Raw genomic sequence first — 19,398 nt, 5'->3', positions numbered from 1 at the left:
TTTACTGTATTTGTCCTTTTGTGTTTGGCTTGCTTCACTCAGTATAATGTTCTCCAGGTTCACTGACATTGTCAAATGTTTTTTTACTTCATTTCTCCTTTTTTTAAAAAAGATTTATTTTTTATTTATTTCTCCCCCCTTCCCCACCCCACCACAAGTTGTCTGCTCTTTGTGTCCATTCACTGTGTGTTCTTCTTGTGTCCGCTTGTATTTTTGTCAGCGACACCCAGAAACTGTGTCTCGTTTTATTTCGTCATCTTGCTGCATGGGCTCTCGGTGTGTGTGGCGCCATTCCTGGGCAGGCTGTGCTTTTTTCATGCTGGGTGGCTCTCCTTATGGGGTGCACTCCTTGCGCATGGGGCTCCCCAACGCGGGGGGGCACCTCTGCATGGCATGGCACTTCTTGTGAAAATCAGCACTGTGCGTGGGCCAGCTCATCACACGGATCAGGAGGCCCTGGGTTTGAACCTTGGACCTCCCATGAAGTAGGCGGATGCCCTATCCGTTGGGCCAAATCCACTTGCCCATTTCTTCTTAAGAGCTGTATAATATTCCATCGTGGGAATAAAGCACTGCTTGTTTATCCATTTGTCAGTTGATGGACATCTGGGTTGTTTCCAGCTTTTGACCTCGTGAATAGCACTACTATGAACATGGGTGTGCAGATGTGTATTTGTTTCACTGCTTTCAGTTCTGGGTGTAGACCCAATAGTGATAGTGCTGGGTCACTGGCAAATCTCTGTTCAACTTCTTTAGGAACTGCCCAACAGTCCCCCACAGTGGCTGTACCATTCTGCATTCTCACCAATTGTGAGTAAGTGTTCCTATCACTCCACATCCTCTGGAACATTTGTAGTTCTCTGACTTTTTAATAGTGGCCTTTCTGCTGACAACAATAGAAGCTGACAAGACGCAGCAAATAGACACAGAGAACAGACAATAGGGGTGGGGGGAAAGGGGAGAGAAATAAATAAAATAAATCTTTAAAAAAAATCAGTTTAGGTTGGATTGACATCTTCACAATATTTAGTCTTAGAATACGTGAACACAGAGTGTCATTCCATTTGTTTAGGTCATTTTAAATATCTTTTACCACTGTTTTGTAGTTTTCCTCATATTGGTCCTGTACTTCTTTGACTAAGTTGATCCCTACATATTGAGTCTTTTTGTTGCTATTGTAAATGGAATCTTCCCCCTGATTTCTCCTCAGATTGTGCAGTACTACTGTGCACGAACACTGATTTCTGCATGTGGATCTTATATTCTACTGCTGTGCTGAACTCATTAATTAGCTCAAGTAGCTTTGTTATAGACATCTCAGAATTTTCTAAATATAGGATCATGTCATCTGCAAATAGTGCAAGTTTTATGTCCCCTCTTCCTATTTGGATGCCTTTAATATTTTTTTTCTTCTCTAATTGCTCTAGCTAGAACTCGTAGTATGATGTTGAATAGCAATGGTGATAGTGGGCATCCTTGTCTTGTTCCTGATCTTAGATGGAAAGCTTTCAACATTTCCCCACTGAGTATCATGTTGGCTGTGGGTTTTTCATATATGCCTTTTATCCTATTGTGGCATTTTCCTTCTATTCATACCTTTTGAAGTGTTTTTTACCAAGAAAGAATGCTGGATTCTGTCAAATGCCTTTCCTGTGTCTATTGTGATCATCATGTGTTTTTTCCCTTCAATTTTTTAAATGTGTATTATGTTGATTTTTTTTTTTTTTTTTTTTTTTTTTTATCTTGAGCTAGCCTTACATACCAGGAACAAATCTCCCTTGGTTGTGATGTGTAAGTCTTTGGTAATGCTGCTGGATTCAATTTGTCAATATTTTGTGGAGAATTTTTGCATCTCTGTGTTCATTGAAGAGATTTGTCTGTACTTTTCTTTCCTTGTAGTGTCTTTATCTGGCTTTGGTGTTAGGGTGATGTTGGCTTCATAAAAAGAGTGGGGTAATTTTCCCTCCTCGTCATCATGTTGGAAGAGTTTAAACAGAATTGTTGTTAATTCTTTTTGAAATGCTTGGTAGAATTCATGTCTGAAGTCATCTGGTCTTGAGCTATTCCTTGTTGGGAGGTGTTTGATGATGGTTGGTTGGTTTGTTAATTCTTGTATTTCTTGTAGTGTCAGTGTAGGTTGGTTGTGCCTTTCTAGGAATTTGCCCATTTCTAGGTTGTCATTGTTGGCATACAGTTTCTCATAGTATATCGTCTTTTGATTCTTTTTATTTCTGTGGGGTCAGTCATTACCTCCCTCCTTTCATTTCTGATTGTATTTATTTGCCTGTTTTTCTCCTTTGCTAATCTTGCTAGCAATTTGTCCATTTTACAGATCTTCTCAAAGGGACCAGCTTTTGGTTTTGATTTTCTCTATTTTCTTTTTGTTGTTGTTGTTCTCAATTTCTTTTATTTCTGCTCTAATCTTTATTATTTCTTTCCTTCTGCCTGCTTTTAGGATTGGTTTGCTGTTCTTTTTCCAATTTGTCTAGATGTTCAGTTAAGTCTTTGAGTTTAGCTCTTTCTTCTTTTTTAATATAGGCATTTAGGACTATAAATTTTCTTCTTAAGACTGGCTTTGCTGTATCCTGTAAGTTTTGGTAATTTGTGTTCTCATTTTCATTTGTCTATACGTTTACTGATTTCACTTGCAATTTCTTCTTTGATCCACTGATCATTTAAGAGTGTGTTGTTTAGACTCCACACAGTTGTAAAGTTACCTTTTTCCTGTCTTTTCTTGATTTCTAATTTCGTTCCATTATGATCTAAGAAGGTGCTTTGTATAACTTCAATCTTTTCATATGTATTGAGACCTGCAGTGTGCCCTACATGTGGTGTATCCTGGTGAAGGATCCATGGGCACGTGAGAAGAATGTATAACCTGCTGCGTTTGGATGCAGCATTCTGTGTGTCTGTTAGGTCTAACTCATTTATTGTTCTGTAAGATCTCTGTTTCCTTGTTATCTTTTGTCCAGTTGTTCTGTCTCATGATGTGAGTGGTGTATTAGAGCCTCCAGTGATTATTGTAGAGATGCCTGTTTCTCCCTTCAGTTTTGACAGAGTTTGTCTTATGCATTTTGGGGCACCCTGGTTAGGTGCATAAATATATCTTCCTGGTGGGTTGTCCTTTTTACTAATATATAATGGCCTTGTCTGACTCATTACTATTTTTCACTTCAAGTCTGTTTTGTCCAATAATAGTATAGCTATCCCTGCTCTTTTTTGGTTACTATTTGCATGGAGTATCTTTTTCCAACCTTTTACTTATTGCTGGTTTGTATCCATGAGTCAAAGGTGGGTCTCTTGTACAGAGCATATTGATGGCTCATGTGTTTATTATCCATTACACCTCCACTGAGGCTCAGGGCCCAGCTGACACATGAACTGTCCAGAGATTCAAGTCATTTGGATGTAAACCTACTGATTCCAGCATCAACTATAGGTTCAAATAAAAGAGATAGAAGAGGCATGTGTAGAAAAGTCACATTTGAGTCCAACTCTGTTACACTTGGGAGCACAAACTCCAAAGGAGGACCCAGTGTCCAGACATCAGTCTCTGGAGCTATCTGCCCTGACCATATGAGCTGGGGGTCTCTGGATCGCTCAGGTGTCCCATTATTCATGGTAGCATCTGTTTTGGCAGTCTGACATCCTGCAGAGACATTTATAAGTGTAACTCTGATGGCCTCCTGGCTTACTTTGAAGTCTCTTAGCCATATCAACTCATGTATCTTTACCTTTTCCCCCTTTAGTTCATGTCCTTTTCCGGTTGCATCATCAGCCGGTGCTTGATAGTAATCCCTCAGTGTCAGGGAGGCTCATTCCTGGGAGTCATATCCCACTTTGGGGGAGAAGGTAATGCATTTATATGCTGAGTTGGCTTAGGGAAAGGCCACATTTGAGTAACATGGAGGCGCTCAGGAAGTAACTCTTAGGTATCCTACGTCACTAGGCTAAGTTGCAAGTTTAAGAGCAAAAAGCGCATAAGAATAGTCATCAATCTCAAGAGTTTATCAATGGACCATCCTTTTTCACTAGTCATTGCTCCTTGGGGGATTGTTGCTGTAGCATTAGAGAATGTGGCAGAGCTCCCAAGGATAGGACTTCAATATTCTTTCAGTTATTGTGTGAATCTCTACCCACTGTGGCAATGCCCCATGAACATTTGAACAGATTTATCTACCTTGTATATATCCCCAGGTGAACTTCCTCCCATGTATCCCCCATCACGGACACCCCACACCAATGGTCCTCCCGTACCATAGTTGTAACCCTTCAGTGATCTAAAACTTCAGAAATGAAGCCAAGAATATTTTCAAATTCACTTACTAGGAAAATGAAGTAATAACGAAAGGTTTAAACATAAGAAATAAAATACATAATAATTTAAGAAAACTAAAACTAAAATAAGGTTAAAAAAGGGTATTTAAAAAATGAAAAATAGTTAAAAAATTGTTTGTTTTGCCTTTCCTCACTGTAATATATGTTGTCCTATATGTACAGTTAAATTTTCTTCCATTACTTCCCCAGTATTTTACCGTTTTCATTTTGTCTTCAAAGAAGTTTTAGGTCACAGTAAAGTCACATACAGAATATAGGGGACTCTCATATACCCAACATTCTCCCTTTTTTCCCCTTTCCTTGTTAAGAACCTTTTTTTACATGTGGATGGTACATTCATTACAACTGATGTAAAAATATTAAAACATAGCTGCAAACTATGGTCAGTGGTTTCTATTATGGTTTACATTTTAGACCATATACTTATATACATTGCTGATGAAATTTAACATGGCCTGTATCCATCATTGCAAGATCATACAGAACACTTCCTTTGCCCCCTAAATACTTTTGATCCCTTTCCTCCCTCTCCCTCCCCTCAGGACCCATTGTGACCACCAGGCTTCACTCCTTGAAGGACAGGATTCATAATTCTTGCAACAATGCTGATGGCTTGACATAGTAGTCTGTCCTCCCCTATTAGGAACCACCCATACTCTCCAGGGACACCCTCCCCTGTGTTTGAGAGCTTATCAAGACTCCCCTGTATGGGAGTTTAATTCCTTTCTACTCATTATGTGGGTCTCCCTCCACTGATCTAACACACTATGCCAACATCATCACTTGCACCTTCTCTAGAAGACTGCCCCAGGTGTGCCCTGTCCCAAATGTACCTCCATCCAACACCCTAAACCAGTAGCCCTTCCTTGTCATATTGCCAAAACAATTTTCTCAGCATTGTAGTTTCAACCGCATACCTGCCAATCCCGTGTTCACCTGCTACCTTCCCCAACCCTTCCCCCATTTCTGTGGACCATCCAACCCATCCTCCCTACCCAAGCTCCCTGTCAAGCTTGCACCACCCAACCCAATAGTAACCGTACACCCCGTCATATCCCTTCACTGTACAACTACTCACACCTTATAGATTTCACCCCTATGGGCATTGGGTCTTAACCTTCTTCTCTCTTTCTATTTCCTATAAACCTACCTTCCAGACTCTAGCTCCCTGAGTTGGCTCACTTCCCTTAATTCTTATCAAAGAGGTCATGTAATATTTGTCCTTCAATGCCTGGCTTGCTTCACTCAACAAAAGGCCCTTCAGATTCATTCATGTTATCCCATGTGTTGTACTGTATTCCAGCTTACAGTCGAATAATATTCCATTGTGTGTATAGACTACATTTTGATTATCCATTCATCTCTTAATGGGCATTTGGGTTGATTCCAGTTTTGGCAATAGTGAATAATGCTGCTATGAACGTTGTTGTGCATAAGCAGTTCTTGTCTTTGTTTTCAGTTCTTCTGGGTATTTACCCAGCAGTGGAATTGATGGGTCTTATGACAGAACTACAGTTAGTTTTTGAGGAAATCCCAAACTGTCATCCACAATGGCTGGGCCATTCTACATTCCCACCAGCAGTAGATGAGGGTGTCCATTACTCCGCATCCTCTCCAACACCTTAATCCTCTGATTTTTTTAATGTCCACCAGTGTAATGGAAGTAAGATGGTATCTCATTGGAGTTTTTTTTTTTTTTAAAGATTTATTTATTTATTTAATTTCCCCCCCTCTCCTGGTTGTCTGTTCTTGGTGTCTATTTGCTGCATCTTGTTTCTTTGTCCGCTTCTGTTGTCGTCAGCGGCACGGGAAGTGTGGGCGGCACCATTCCTGGGCAGGCTGCTCTTTCTTTTCACGCTGGGCGGCTTTCCTCACAGGCGCACTCCTTGCGCGTGGGGCTTCCCTACGCGGGGGACACCCCTGCGTGGCACGGCACTCCTTGCGCGCATCAGCACTGCTCATGGCCAGCTCCACACGGGTCAAGGAGGCCCGGGGTTTGAACCGCGGACCTCCCATGTGGTAGACGGACGCCCTAACCACTGGGCCAAAGTCCGTTTCCCATCTCATTGGAGTTTTGATTTGCATTTCTCTAATAGCTAGTGATGTTGAGCATCTTTTCATATGCTTTTTAGCCTTTCATATTTCTTCTTTGGAAAAGTGTCTGTTCAAATCATTTGTCCATTTTTTAAATGGGTTGTTTGTCTTTTTATTTTTGAGGTACAGGATTTCTTTACATATGCTGGATATTAGGCTTCTATCAGATATTTGGTTACGAAATACTTTCTACCATTTTTGAGGCTGTCTTTTCACTTTCATCACAAACTCCTTTCAGGTGCAAATGGTTTTAATTTTGAGGAGGTCCCATTTATCTATTTTTTCTTTTGTTTCTCATGCTTTGGGTTTGAAGTTCATGAAGACATTTCCTATTACAAGGTCCTATAGAAGCTTCCCTACTTACCTTCCAAGGTCTTTATGGTCTTGGCTCTTATAATTAGATCTTTGATCCATCTTTAATTAGTTTTTGTATAAGGTGTGAGATGGGTATTCTTTGGGATATTCATATACAGTCTCGAAGCACCATTTGTTGAAGAGGCCATTCTCTCCCAGTTGAGTGGGCTTGGTGACTTTGCCAATGACTGTATATGCCATGATCTATATCAGAACTCTGAGTTCAGTTCCATTAGTTATTATGTCTGTTCTTGTGCCAGTACTGTTGTACCATAACCTGAAATCTGCCCACTTCCCTAGTAACAGCTAACGGCACAAGACCACAAGACCGCCCACAAGCTTCTGCCTATCCCCAGCCGCCCTGTAGCCCTCACTCCTCCTGCTCTACCGCGCCCTCCTCATTCTCTATATAACCCAGTGCACTTCCTTAATAAAACGGACTTGCGCACAGACCTGGTCTCCGCGGCATTCTTCCTCCCCTCGCCGTGCGTCCTCCACGCCTGAGAGCCCCTCTGATGCTGTCTGCCGTAGCATCAGACGCCACTGCGGTCTTGTCTGACCCCTCCAAACCCCCCCGTCAGCATCGGGGTGCAAGCCGCCCCAGCCACACAGTACCAAGCAGTTTTGACCACTGTAGCTTTGTAGTACGCTTTAAAGTCAGGTAGTGTGATTCCTCCAATTTCATTGTACTTTGTCAATATGTCTTTGAATATTGAGGGACTCTTGCCCTTCCAAATAAATTTCATAGTAAGTCTTTCCAATTCATTAAAAAATGCTGTGTTGATTTTTATTGGGATTGCATTAAATCTGTAGATTAGTTTTGGTAGGATAGACATCTCAATGATATTTAGTCTTCTTATCCATGAGCAGGGAATATTCTTCCATTTATTTAAATCTTCCTTGTTTTCCTGTAACAGTTCTTTGTAGTTGTCTGCATATGTCATTTGCTTCTTTTTTAAAATTATTCCTAGATATTTGATTGTTTTAGTTTCTATTGTAAATGGTATTTTTTTCTTGATTACCTCATCAGATTGCTCGTTATTGGTATAGAGGAATGCTGCTTATTTTTTTGCATTGTTCTTATAACCTTTGACTTTACTGAACTCATTTTTAAGTTCTAGAAGCTTTGTTTCTGAGGGCTTTCTATGTATAGGATCATGTCGTCTGTAAGTAGTGAAACTTTTACTTCTTCTGTTCCAATTTTGATGGCTTTTACATCTTTTTGTGGCCTCAGTGCTCATGCAAGTCCTCGTAACACAATGTTAAATAAGAGCAGTGACAGTGGGCATCCTTCTCTTTGTCCAATCTTAGATGGAAACCTTTTAGAATTTCACAATTGTCTATGATTTAGCTGTGGGTTTTTCATATATACCTTATATTATGTTGAGGAAGTTTCCTTCTATTCCTATCTTTTGGAGTGTTTTAATCAGGAAAGTTTGTGTTTTGTCAAATGCTTTTCCTGCTTCTGTAGAGATGATCATGTGGTTTTTTTCCTTTGATCTCTTTACGTGATGTATTTTACTGATTGATTTTCTTATGTTTAATGTTCCTTGCATACCCAGGATGAAACCCATTTGGTCATGGTGTGTAATTTGCTTGATGTGTTGTTGAATAAGATTAGCAAGTATTTTGTTAAGAATTTTAGCATCTGGTTCATTAGAGGTTGGTCTGTAATTTTCTTTTCTTGTAGCATCTTTGTTTGGGTTTGGTATTAGGATAATGTTGGCATCCTAGACTGAGGTAGGTGATGTTCCTTCTACTTCTATTTTTTGGAAGAGTTTAAGCGGGATTGGTGTTAGTTCTTTCTGGAATGTTTGGTAGAACTCACATGTGAAACTGTCAGGTCCTGGACTCTTCTTAGTTGAGAGGTTTTTGATGACTGATTCTATCTCTTTACCTGTGATTGGTCTGTTGAGTTCATTTTTCTTCTTTTACCAGTGTAGGCTTCTTGTATGTTTCTAGGAATTTGCCCATTTCCTCTAAATTATTCTTTTTGGCATATAATTTTTCAAAGTATCCTCTTATGATGCACTTTATTTCTGTGGGGTCAGTGGTGATTTCCTTTGTCAATTTTATTGATCTCTAAGAACCAGCTTTTGGTTTTGTTTTTTGTAGTTTTCTTATTTTCAATTTTATTTAGTTCTGCACTAATCTTTGTTATTTCCTCCATTGTACTTCCTTTGGGGTTAGTTTGTTGTTCTCTTTCTAATTCCTCCAGGTGTGCAGTTAGGTCTTTGATTTTAGCACTTTCTTCTTTTTAATGGCAGTGTTTATGGCTGTGAATTTTCCTCTCAGTACAGCTTTTGCTGCATCCCATAGGTTATGCTATGTTGTGTTATTTTTTCATTCATTTCAAGGTAGTTACTGATTTCTTTGCAATTTTCTCTTTGATCCACTGATTGTCTAAGAGTGTATGGTTTAACTCCCATGTCTTTGTGCCTAATCTGCTTCTCGCCCCTTGCTGATTTCCAGCTTCAGTCTGTTGTGGTCAGATAAGTTACTTCGTGTAATTTCAATCTTTCTGAATTCATTGAGAGCTGTTCTGTGGCCTAGCATATGGTCTATCCTGGAGAATGATCCATGTGCTCTCAGAAAGATTGTATATCGCACAGTATTAGAGTGTAATGTTATGTGTATGTCAGTTAGGTCCAGATTCTCTCATGTATTATTTGGGGTCTTTGCTTCTTTATTGATTCTCATTGAGATGTTCTGCCTAATGGTGATAATGGTGTATTAAAGTTCCCCAGAGTAATTATAGAGGCATGTATTTCCCCACTTAGTTATTTCCCTTGTTTGTCTCATGTATTTTGAGATTCCCTGGTTCGGTGCATAAATGTTTATGATTATTCTTTCTTCTTGATAGATTTCTCCTTTTTTAAATATATAGTGTCATTTTTTTGTCTAATAGTTTTGCATTTAAAGTGTATTTGTATGGTTTTAGTATAGCTACTCTCACCCTCTTCTGATTATTGTTTGCATGTAAAATTGTTTTCCATCCATTTACTTTCTGTCTCCTTGCATCCCTGGGTCCTTGATGAGTTTATTGTAGGCAGCATATGGCTGGTTCATATTTCCTTATCCTTCTGCCTATCTGTGTGTCTTGACTGAAGAGTTTAAGCCTTTAACATTCAATGATATTACTATAAGGGAATTACTTATATTAGCCATATTTTGTTAGGCTTATATATGCCATATGTTGTTTTTAATTTCTCTTCTTCTCTTTTTATTCTTATACTCTCTTCCACCTCTCTCCTTTTTTCCCTTTCATCCAAAAGAACTTCCTTTAATATTTCTTTTTTTTTTAAGATTTATTTTTTATTTTATTTCTCTCCCCTTTCCCCTCAATCCCCCATTGTTTGCTCTCTGTGTCCAGTTGCTGCGTGTTCTTCTTTGTCTGCTTCTGTTGTCAGTGGCATGGGAATCTGTGTTTCTTTTCGTTGTGTCATCTTGTTGTGTCAGCTCTCCGTGTGTGGTGCCATTCCTGGGCAGGCTGCACTTTCTTTTGTGCTGGGCGGCTCTTCTTATGGGGTGCACTCCTTGCATGTGTCCCCCTACGCGGGGACACCCCTGCGTGGCAGGGCACTCCTTGCGTACATCAGCACTTCGTGTGGGCCAGCTCCACACGGGTCAAGGAGGCCTGGGGTTTGAACTGCAGACCTCCCATGTGGTAGACGGATGCCCTAACCACTGCGCCAAGTCTGCTTCCCTCTCAAGAACTTTTGAGTCATTACATCTAAGTTATCAAATTATTGGACATAAGGATGTTCATAGTCTTGTTTGATTATCCTTTTAATGTCCGTGGAAGCAGTAGTGAGGACCCCTCTTCCATTCCTGGTATTGGTAATTTTTATCTTCTCTATTTTATGTTTGGTTACCCTAGCTAGAGATTTATCAATTTCATTAGATCTTTTCAAACAACAAACTAAGGCTTTAGTTTGGGCATATGTTTTCATATCTATGTGATTAATGTGCAGCAGTGCACTCGCTGGGCCATATGATAAGTTTATGTTTAGTTTTAGAAGAAACTGCTAACTAGTTTTCAGAGTGACTACCATTTTACATTTCCTCGTGCAATGTATGAGAGACTGAGTTTTTCTGCATTCTCACCAGCATTTGGAATTGTCACCTTATGTTTTAGTTGTTTTAATAGTGTGTAGTTACATATTATATTGGTGTAGTCTGCATTTCCCTAATGGCTAATTATATCCAGCATCTCTTCCTGTACTTATTTCCCATCCAGTCATCTACTACGGTGAAATGTTTGTGCATATATAGTGCCCATTTTCTAATAGGATATATTTTTTTAATTTTTTATTTCCCCTTCCACCTTGCAGCTTGCTTGCTGTGTCCATTCGCTGCACAGTCTTCTGTGTGTGTGTTTTTTTTTCTTGTCTCCTTCCTTTGTTGCGTCACCTGGCTGGGTTGGCTCTCCACAGTGCCTGTGGGCCGGGTGGCAATCCGCAACCTGTGGGTGAGCCTGCCTTCACAAGGAGGCCCTGGGATGTGAACCCAGGGCCTCCTATATGGTAGACGGGAGCCCAACTAATTGAGCCACAGCCACTTCCCAGGATTGTTTTTCATGGTTGAATTTTGAGAATTTTGGAAATTCTTTTAATTTATTCTAGATATCTGTGTTTTTTAATGTGTTGTTTTTTTTTTTTTTTTTGCTATTAGGCCCAGGGGTTGAACCCAGGACCTCATTAGTGGGAAGCCAGTGCTCTACCACCATGCCACATTGGCTCCCCTGAAATTTTTTTGTTTGCTTGTTTTTTGTTTTTGTTTATTTTAGCAAGTGCTTGGATCTGAACCCAGAACCTCTCATGTGGGAAGCAGGCACTCAACTGCTTGAGCCACATCCATTCCCAATATTGTAGATACCTGTTCCAGATATCAGTTTCAGATAGTCTAGGTATGTGTTCTTTCTTTGTCACAGTTAAGTTTGCAAATATTATTCCCTGTCTGTAGTTTGCCTTTATAGTTTCTATTTTCAGATCTGTAGTTTTAAAATTTGGTGAAGAGCCATGTATCATTTTTATTTTTTGTGGATCTCATTCATGCACTCTCTCTTCAGAATCTGTTTCCATGTTTTCAAATATCAAAAGTTTTGATGATACCCCAGTCTTTCTCTTGCCTAACATCACAACTCCATTGATACTTCTGCTTCAGTGTCACAATTTTAAAAAGCATTTTGTTTTCATTACTTTTAAAGGAGCTTTAGTTGCCATAGATGTTCCATCAAAAATATAGATGTTCCATCAAAAATATTTTGATGTTTCATCAAACATATATATATATATACACATATATATATATGTATTTCCCCCCCACCATGAACATTATCCTTCATTAGTGTGGTCCATTTGTTTCATGGGATGAACACATATTGAAGCATTGCTGTTAAGCATGGTCTGTAGTTTGCTTTATGTTTCACACTTTGCACAGCACATTTTTATAAGTTTTGAGAAAATGTAGGATGACAGTTATTGCAGTATCATGCAAAATTATTCCAGTGTTTGAAAAATGCCCCATGTTATGCCTATTCTTCCCTTTCCCTCCCCTCAGAACCTCTTGTGTCCACTGTCTTTATATCAATGTTACAAGTTCTTCCATTATTAGAACAATAACAGTCTACTTAAGCCATCGTTGCCTTCCTCCTATTTGTTCATTCCTCTATCTTTTGGAGTTGGGACTGTCACTTTCTTACCCCACAGCAATACAGTAACAGCTACTTCACATACGTGTAGAACCCGACCACCTGGTTTCCCTAACTGCTACTGCTCTGTCTAATCCACCATATCACTTGCCTGGACTACTGTGATAGCTCCCTAACTGGTCTGCCTTTTGACCTACTTGCCTCTGTGGTCCATTCTTACCTAGCAGCCAGAGTGATCCTGTTAAAACCTAAGGCAAGCCTTGGCCCTTGTTTTTCTTTACTGAAACCCCCACACCTTCCCAGCTTACAGTAAATGCAAGGGTATTATACTGGACTACAAGAAGCTCCACAATGTGTGCCCCAAGTTTTTTTTTTTTTTTAATTTAATTTAATTTAATTTTTTAATTATTTATTATTATTATTATTTTTTTAAAATTACATTATGAAAAATATGAGGTCCCATTCAACCCCACCGCCCCCGCCCCCCACTCCCCCCACAGCAACACTCTCTCCCATCATCATGACACATCCATTGCACCTGGTAAGTTCATCTCTGAGCATCACTGCACCCCATAGTCAATGGTCCACATCATAGCCCAGACTCTCTCACGTTCCATCCAGTGGGCCCTGGGGGGATCTATAATGTCCCGTAATTGTCCGTGAAGCACTATCCAGGACATCTCCTCGTCCCGAAAACGCCTCCACATCTCATCTCTTCCTCCCGTTCCCCACACCCAGCAGCCACCATGGCTACCGTTTCCACACTCATTCCACATTTTCTCTGTGGACATTGGATTGGTTGTGTCCATTGCACATCTATGTCAAGTGAGGGCTTAGATTCCATATGGGTACTGGATGCACTCCTCCCGCTTCCAGTTGTAGACACTCTAGGCTCCATGTTGTGGTGGTTGACCTTCTTCAACTCCATGTTAGCTGAGTGGAGTAAGTCCAATAAATCAAAGTGTAGGAGCTGAAGTCTGTTGAGGCTCTGGGCCTGGGTGTCATATTATCAGTCCAGAGATTCAAATCCCCTACATATATCTTAAACCCAGCACCAACTACAATTCCAATAAAGTAGCATGCAAGTCTTGTGAAAAGAGATCCCCTCTGAGTCCAATTCCATCACGCAGAAACACCAGCTCCAAAGAAGGGCTATCTGTCATGGCAGTGAACCCCTTCTGCCATGACCATAGAACCCGTGGGTCTCTTTATCCCTCAAAAGAACCAATACCTGGGGTTGTATCTACCTTATCTGTCTCTTAGACTCTGTTCAGTTGTACATAGGGCTATTCCTTCTGACAACCTCCAGACTCTTTTTTAGAGACTCACAGCCTTATAATCTCATTTCTCCTTTCCATTTCCCCCTTACATTAGGTCAAACAGCTTCCCGAAGTCATGTTATTATATGTAGACAGGTATATTCTGCTGTTCCGCATTGAATCTTTAATTCAAGGTCATTTTCTAGTTGCTTCTTCAGCTGGTATGTGGTAGTGATCCCTCGGTGCCAGGGAGGCTCATCCCCGGGTGTCGTGTCCCACGCTGGGGGGAATGCATCACATCTACACGCTGAGTTTGGCTGTGAGAGTGGCCACATTTGAGTAACATGAAGGCTGTCAGGAGGAAACCCCCAGGCACAATGCTACTCTAGGCCTTGTTCTTATTGCAGGTGCAAAGCCTCAAAAGTATAGCCATTAGTATCAAGAGCCCATTGTTGGGCCCTCCTTCCTTCCTGGTTCTTGCCGTTGCACCTGGAGGATTGCCGCTGCTCTCCCAGGGCCCACAACAGTGACCCCCCGGCCAGGAGCCCAGTACCCCCCCAGCTGTTGTTTTTAATTGTTTCCACTATGAGTATATATAGACATTACCATATACCCTGGGCATATGCCCTGTATAACTCCCTGTCAACCATATATATCCTGTCAATAATATCCCATATCAGTATTCCTCCGCTGCCATTGTTGAACCATTCTGTGATCCAAAACTTCCCGTAAAGTGAATCCCAACATAATGTCAGCTTCAGAAGAGTCTTAGATCACCAAAATTCATATATACAATATACAGTATTTCCCCAGATCCACCATAAAACCTTTTGCCTTCCACAGCAATAATCTTTTAACTTATTCATATCATATTTCCTGAAACTGATGTACAGATTCCGAAACTATAGTTTTCAAACAAGGTAACATTTGTGCTTACTATGTGGTCCATACTTTAGGTTGTACAGTTTTCTAAATTTTTTAGTTATCCTATGTTTTGTCTTATGGTTTTCATTATTAGTCTGTCGTCCCCTGTATGTTTTTGGTGTAATATTAGCTGTTTTATATTCATCCTCGTGTACTCTCACATAACTCCTCTTTTGCCCCCTTATTTACCTTTGTTCCATCCATTGCACGTCCATTTTCCCCTCCCCTTAGGGCCCACAACACCTGCCAATCTAATGCCCTGGGAGCCGTCCTTTCTCACGAGAGATACAGTTCTCTCTATTCGACGGCATTAGTCTTCCCCAGGATATGGGTCCACCCCACCCAATGGTAGAACCCACCTTGGCAAAATGAGCCTTCAGCTATTCCCTCCGGAGTCCGTCCCGCATCAGACCATACCCCCTGAGCGTCCTAACCAGGTAACCCTCCTACTTATATTTTGATACGTTTTACTCAACATTTAGTGCTCAACGAACTTCTGGCACTCTCCCATATTCGTATGTTGCCCCTCCCTCCCACCTATTTCTTGGACAATATTACCCCTCTTCCCATCCCCAGCCCCCCTCAAACCCAGAAAACCCCACCCGAAGGTAACCCCTTGCCGCCATTTTGTCCCTTCTTTGTGCTCATACTTACCCCCAGCTCATCACAGATTCCACCCCTACAGACATTAACTCACATCCTTCCTCCACCCCCCGATTTCCTGTAAGCCACTTTTCCAGACTCTAGCTCTCTGAGGCAGTTAACTTATTTCATATCATTGAGGTCATATAGTATTTGTCCTTCAATGCCTGGGTTGCTTCACTCAACATAAGATTCTCAAGGTTCATCCATGTTATCACGTGCGATTGTAGTGTATTGGTTCTTACAGCTGAGTAGTATTCCATTGTGTGTATATACCACATTTTATTGATCCACTCATCTGTTGATGGACTTTTGGATTGATTCCAACTTTTGGCGATGGTGAACAATGCTGCTATGAACATTGGTGTACATATATCGGTTTGTGTCCTTGTTTTCAGATCTGATGGGTATATACCCAGCAGTGGTATTGCTGGGTCATATGGCAAATCTATGGATAATTTTTTGAGAAACTGCCAAACTGTCCTCCAGAATGGTTGGATCCTTCTGCATTCCCACCAGCAATGGATGAGTGTTCCCCTTTCTTCACATCCTCTCCAGCATTTGTATTCTACCGTTTTTTTCATAGCTGCCAATCTTATGGGAGTAAGATGGTATCTCATTGTAGTTTTGATTTGCATTTCCCTGATAGCTAGGGATTTGGAGCATTTTTTCATGTGCTTTTTAGCCATTTGTATTTCTTCTTTGGAGAAGTGTCTGTTTAAATCTTTTTCCCATTTTTTAAATGGGTTGTTTATCTTTTTGTTTTCGAGATATATGAGTTCTTTATATATGCAAGTTATAAGTCTCTTATCAGATATATGGTTGCCAAATATTTTCTCCCATTGTGTGGGTTCCCTTTTTACTTTCTTGACAAACTCCTTTGAGGTGTAGAAGGCTTTAATTTTGAGGTAGTCCCATTTATCTATTTGTTCTTTTGCTGCTCGTGCTTTTGGTGTGATATTCATGAAGCCATTTCCTATTACAAGGTCCTGTAGATGTTTCCCTACACTGCTTTCTAAGGTCTTTATGGTCTTGGCTCTTATATTTAGGTCTTTGATCCATCTTGAGTTGATCTTTGTATAAGGTGTGAGATGGTAATCCTCTTTCATTCTTCTACATATGGCTATCCAGTTCTCCAGGCACCATTTGTTGAATAGGCCATTCTCTCCCAGTTGAGAGGGTTTGGTGGCTTTATCGAATATTATACGGCTATATACATGAGGTTCTATATCTGAACTTTCAATTCGATTCCATTGGTCTGTGTGTCTCTCCTTATGCCAGTACCATGCTGTTTTCACTACTGTAGCTTTGTAGTATGTTTTGAAGTCAGGAAGTGTGATTCCTCCTATTTCGTTTTTCTTTTTCAATATGTCTTTGGCTATTCGGGGCCTCTTTTTATTCCAAATAAATTTCATAGTTAGTTTTTCTAGTTCCTGAAAGAAGGCTGTGTTGATTTTTATTGGGATTGCATTGAATGTGTAGATCAGTTTTGGTAGGATAGACATCTTAATAATATTCAGTCTTCCTATCCATGAACAGGGAATATTCTTCCATTTATTTAGGTCTTCTTTGATTTCCTTGAACAATCTTGTATAGTTCTCGTTGTATAAGTTTTTTACCTCTTTAGTTAAGTTTATTCCTAAGTATTTGATTTTTTTATTTACTATTGTGAATGGTATTTGTTTCTTGATTTCCTCCTGATCTTGCTCATTATTGGTGCATAGAAATGCTACTGATTTTTGAGCATTGATCTTATAACCTGCGACTTTGCTAAACTCATTTATGAGTTCTAGGAGCTTTGTTGTAGATCTCTCAGGGTTTTCTATATATAGGATCATGTCATCTGCAAATAATGAAATTTTGACTTCTTCCTTTCCAATTTGAATGCCTTTTATATCTGGTTCTTGCCTCAGTGCTCGAGCAAGTACTTCCAAGACAATGTTAAATAGGAGTGGAGACAATGGGCATCCTTGTCTTGTTCCTGATTTTAGAGGGAAGGATTTCAGGATTTCGCCATTGTAAACAATATTGGCTTTAGGTTTTTCATATATACTCTTTATCATGTTCAAAAAGTTTCCTTGTATTCCGATCTTTTGGAGTGTTTTTATCAGGAAGGGGTGCTGTATTTTGTCAAATGCCTTTTCTGCATCTATAGATATAATCATGTGGTTTTTTTCTCTCAATCTGTTTATATGGTGTATTACATTGATTGATTTTCTTATGTTGAACCATCCTTGCATACCTGGAATAAATCCCACTTGGTCATGGTGTATAATTCGTTTAATGTGTTGTTGAATACGATTAGCAAGTATTTTGTTAAGTATTTTTGCGTCTAGGTTCATTAGAGAAATTGGTCTGTAATTTTCCTTTCTTGTGGTGTCTTTGTTTGGCTTTGGTACTAGGGTAATGTTGGCATCATAGAAGGAATTAGGCAGTGTTCCTTCTGTTTCGATTTTTTGGAATAGTTTCAACAGGATTGGTGTTAGTTCTTTCCGGAATGTTTTGTAGAATTCACCTGTGAAGCCGTCTGGCCCTGGGCTCTTCTTAGTTGGGAGATTTTTAATGACTGATTCTATCTCTTTGCTTGTGATTGGTTTGTTAAGATCATCAATTTCTTCTTTCGTCAGTATGGGCTGCTTATGTATTTCTAGGAATTTGTCCATTTCCTCTAAATTGTCATTTTTGTTGGAATATAGTTTTTCAAAGTATCCTCTTATGATAGTCTTTATTTCTGTGGGGTCAGTGGTGATATCACCTTTTTCATTTCTTATTTTGTGTATTTGCATCTTTTCTCTTTTTTTCTTTGTTAGTCTCGCTAAAGGTTTGTCAATTTTGTTGATCTTCTCAAAAAACCAGCTCTTGGTCTTGTTTATTTTTTCAAGTGCTTTCTTATTTTCTATTTCATTTAGTTCTGCTCTTATCTTTGTTATTTCCTTCCTTCTTCTTCCTGTTGGGTTACTTTGTTGTTGTTTTTCTAATTCCTTCTAATGTGCAGTTAATTCTTCAATTTCTGCTCTTTCTTGTTTTTTGATATATGAATTTATGGCTATAAATTTCCCTCTCAGTACCGCTTTTGCTGCATCCCATAAATTTTGGTATGTTGTGTTATCATTATCATTTGTTTCAAGGTAGTCATTGATTTCTTTTGAGATTTCCTCTTTGACCCACTGTTTTTCTAAGAGTGTGCTGTTTAATTTCCAAATTGTCGTGTGAAGTCTGGGTCTCTGTCCCTTGCAAATTTCCAGCTTGACTCCACTGTGGTCAGAGATATTGTTTTGTATGATTTCGATCTTTCTGAATTCATTAAGCCTTTCTTTGTGGCCTAGCATATGGTCAGTCTTGGAGAATGTTCCATGTGCGCTTGAGAAAAATGTATATCTTGCTGTGTTTGGGTGTAATGATCTATATATGTCTATTAGATCCAGCTCTTCTAATATACTGTTCAAATGTTTTGTTTCTTTAGTGATTCTCTTTTGAGATGTTCTGTCCAGAGTTGATAGTGGTGTATTAAAATCCCCTACTATAATTGTAGATGCATCTATTCTTTCACTTAGTTTTTCCAGCGTTTGCCTCACATATTTAGAGGCGCCCTTGTTAGGAGCATAAATATTAAGATTGTTCGATCTTCTTGACAAATTGTCCCTTTCACTAAAATATAGTATCCTTCTTTGTCTCTCACAATTGTTTCGCATTTAAAGTCTATTTTGTCTGATATTAATATAGCTACTCCTGCCTTTTTTTGGTTGTTGTTTGCTTGTATGATTGTTTTCCAGCCATTCACTTTCAACCTCCATGAGTCTCTGGGTCTAAGATGTGTCTCTTGTAGGCAGCATATAGATGGGTCGTATTTCCTTATCCAGTGTCCCAGTCTGAATCTTTTGATAGGTGAGTTTAATCCATTGACATTCAGTGTTATTACGTTTAGAGAGTTATTTATGGTAGCCATATTTTGGTTGGATTTGTGTTTGTTATATTTTGTTTGTATTATTTTATTTTCCCCTTCTATTTTTGTCTTTCTTGTTGCTTTTACACTCTCCTCCATCTCTGACTGTCCTGTTTTTTCCTTTCTTCCTGCAGAATTCCCTTAAGAGTTTCTTGAAGGGGAGGTTTCTTGTTGATATACTCTTTGAGTTT

At 39.6% G+C, this 19,398-nt stretch overlaps 1 long non-coding RNA gene across 3 annotated transcripts in view; it reads left to right on the top strand.

The window, feature by feature from the left end:
- LOC111764436 (uncharacterized) overlaps positions 1-19,398 on the top strand; it is a 126,807-nt gene that overhangs the window by 1,715 nt on the left and 105,694 nt on the right. The window lies entirely within an intron of this gene.

Source organism: Dasypus novemcinctus, chromosome 15 (assembly GCF_030445035.2).
Source record: "Dasypus novemcinctus isolate mDasNov1 chromosome 15, mDasNov1.1.hap2, whole genome shotgun sequence".
Classification (NCBI taxonomy): Eukaryota; Metazoa; Chordata; class Mammalia; order Cingulata; family Dasypodidae; genus Dasypus; species Dasypus novemcinctus.
This window is presented reverse-complemented; position numbering and strand designations above follow the sequence as displayed.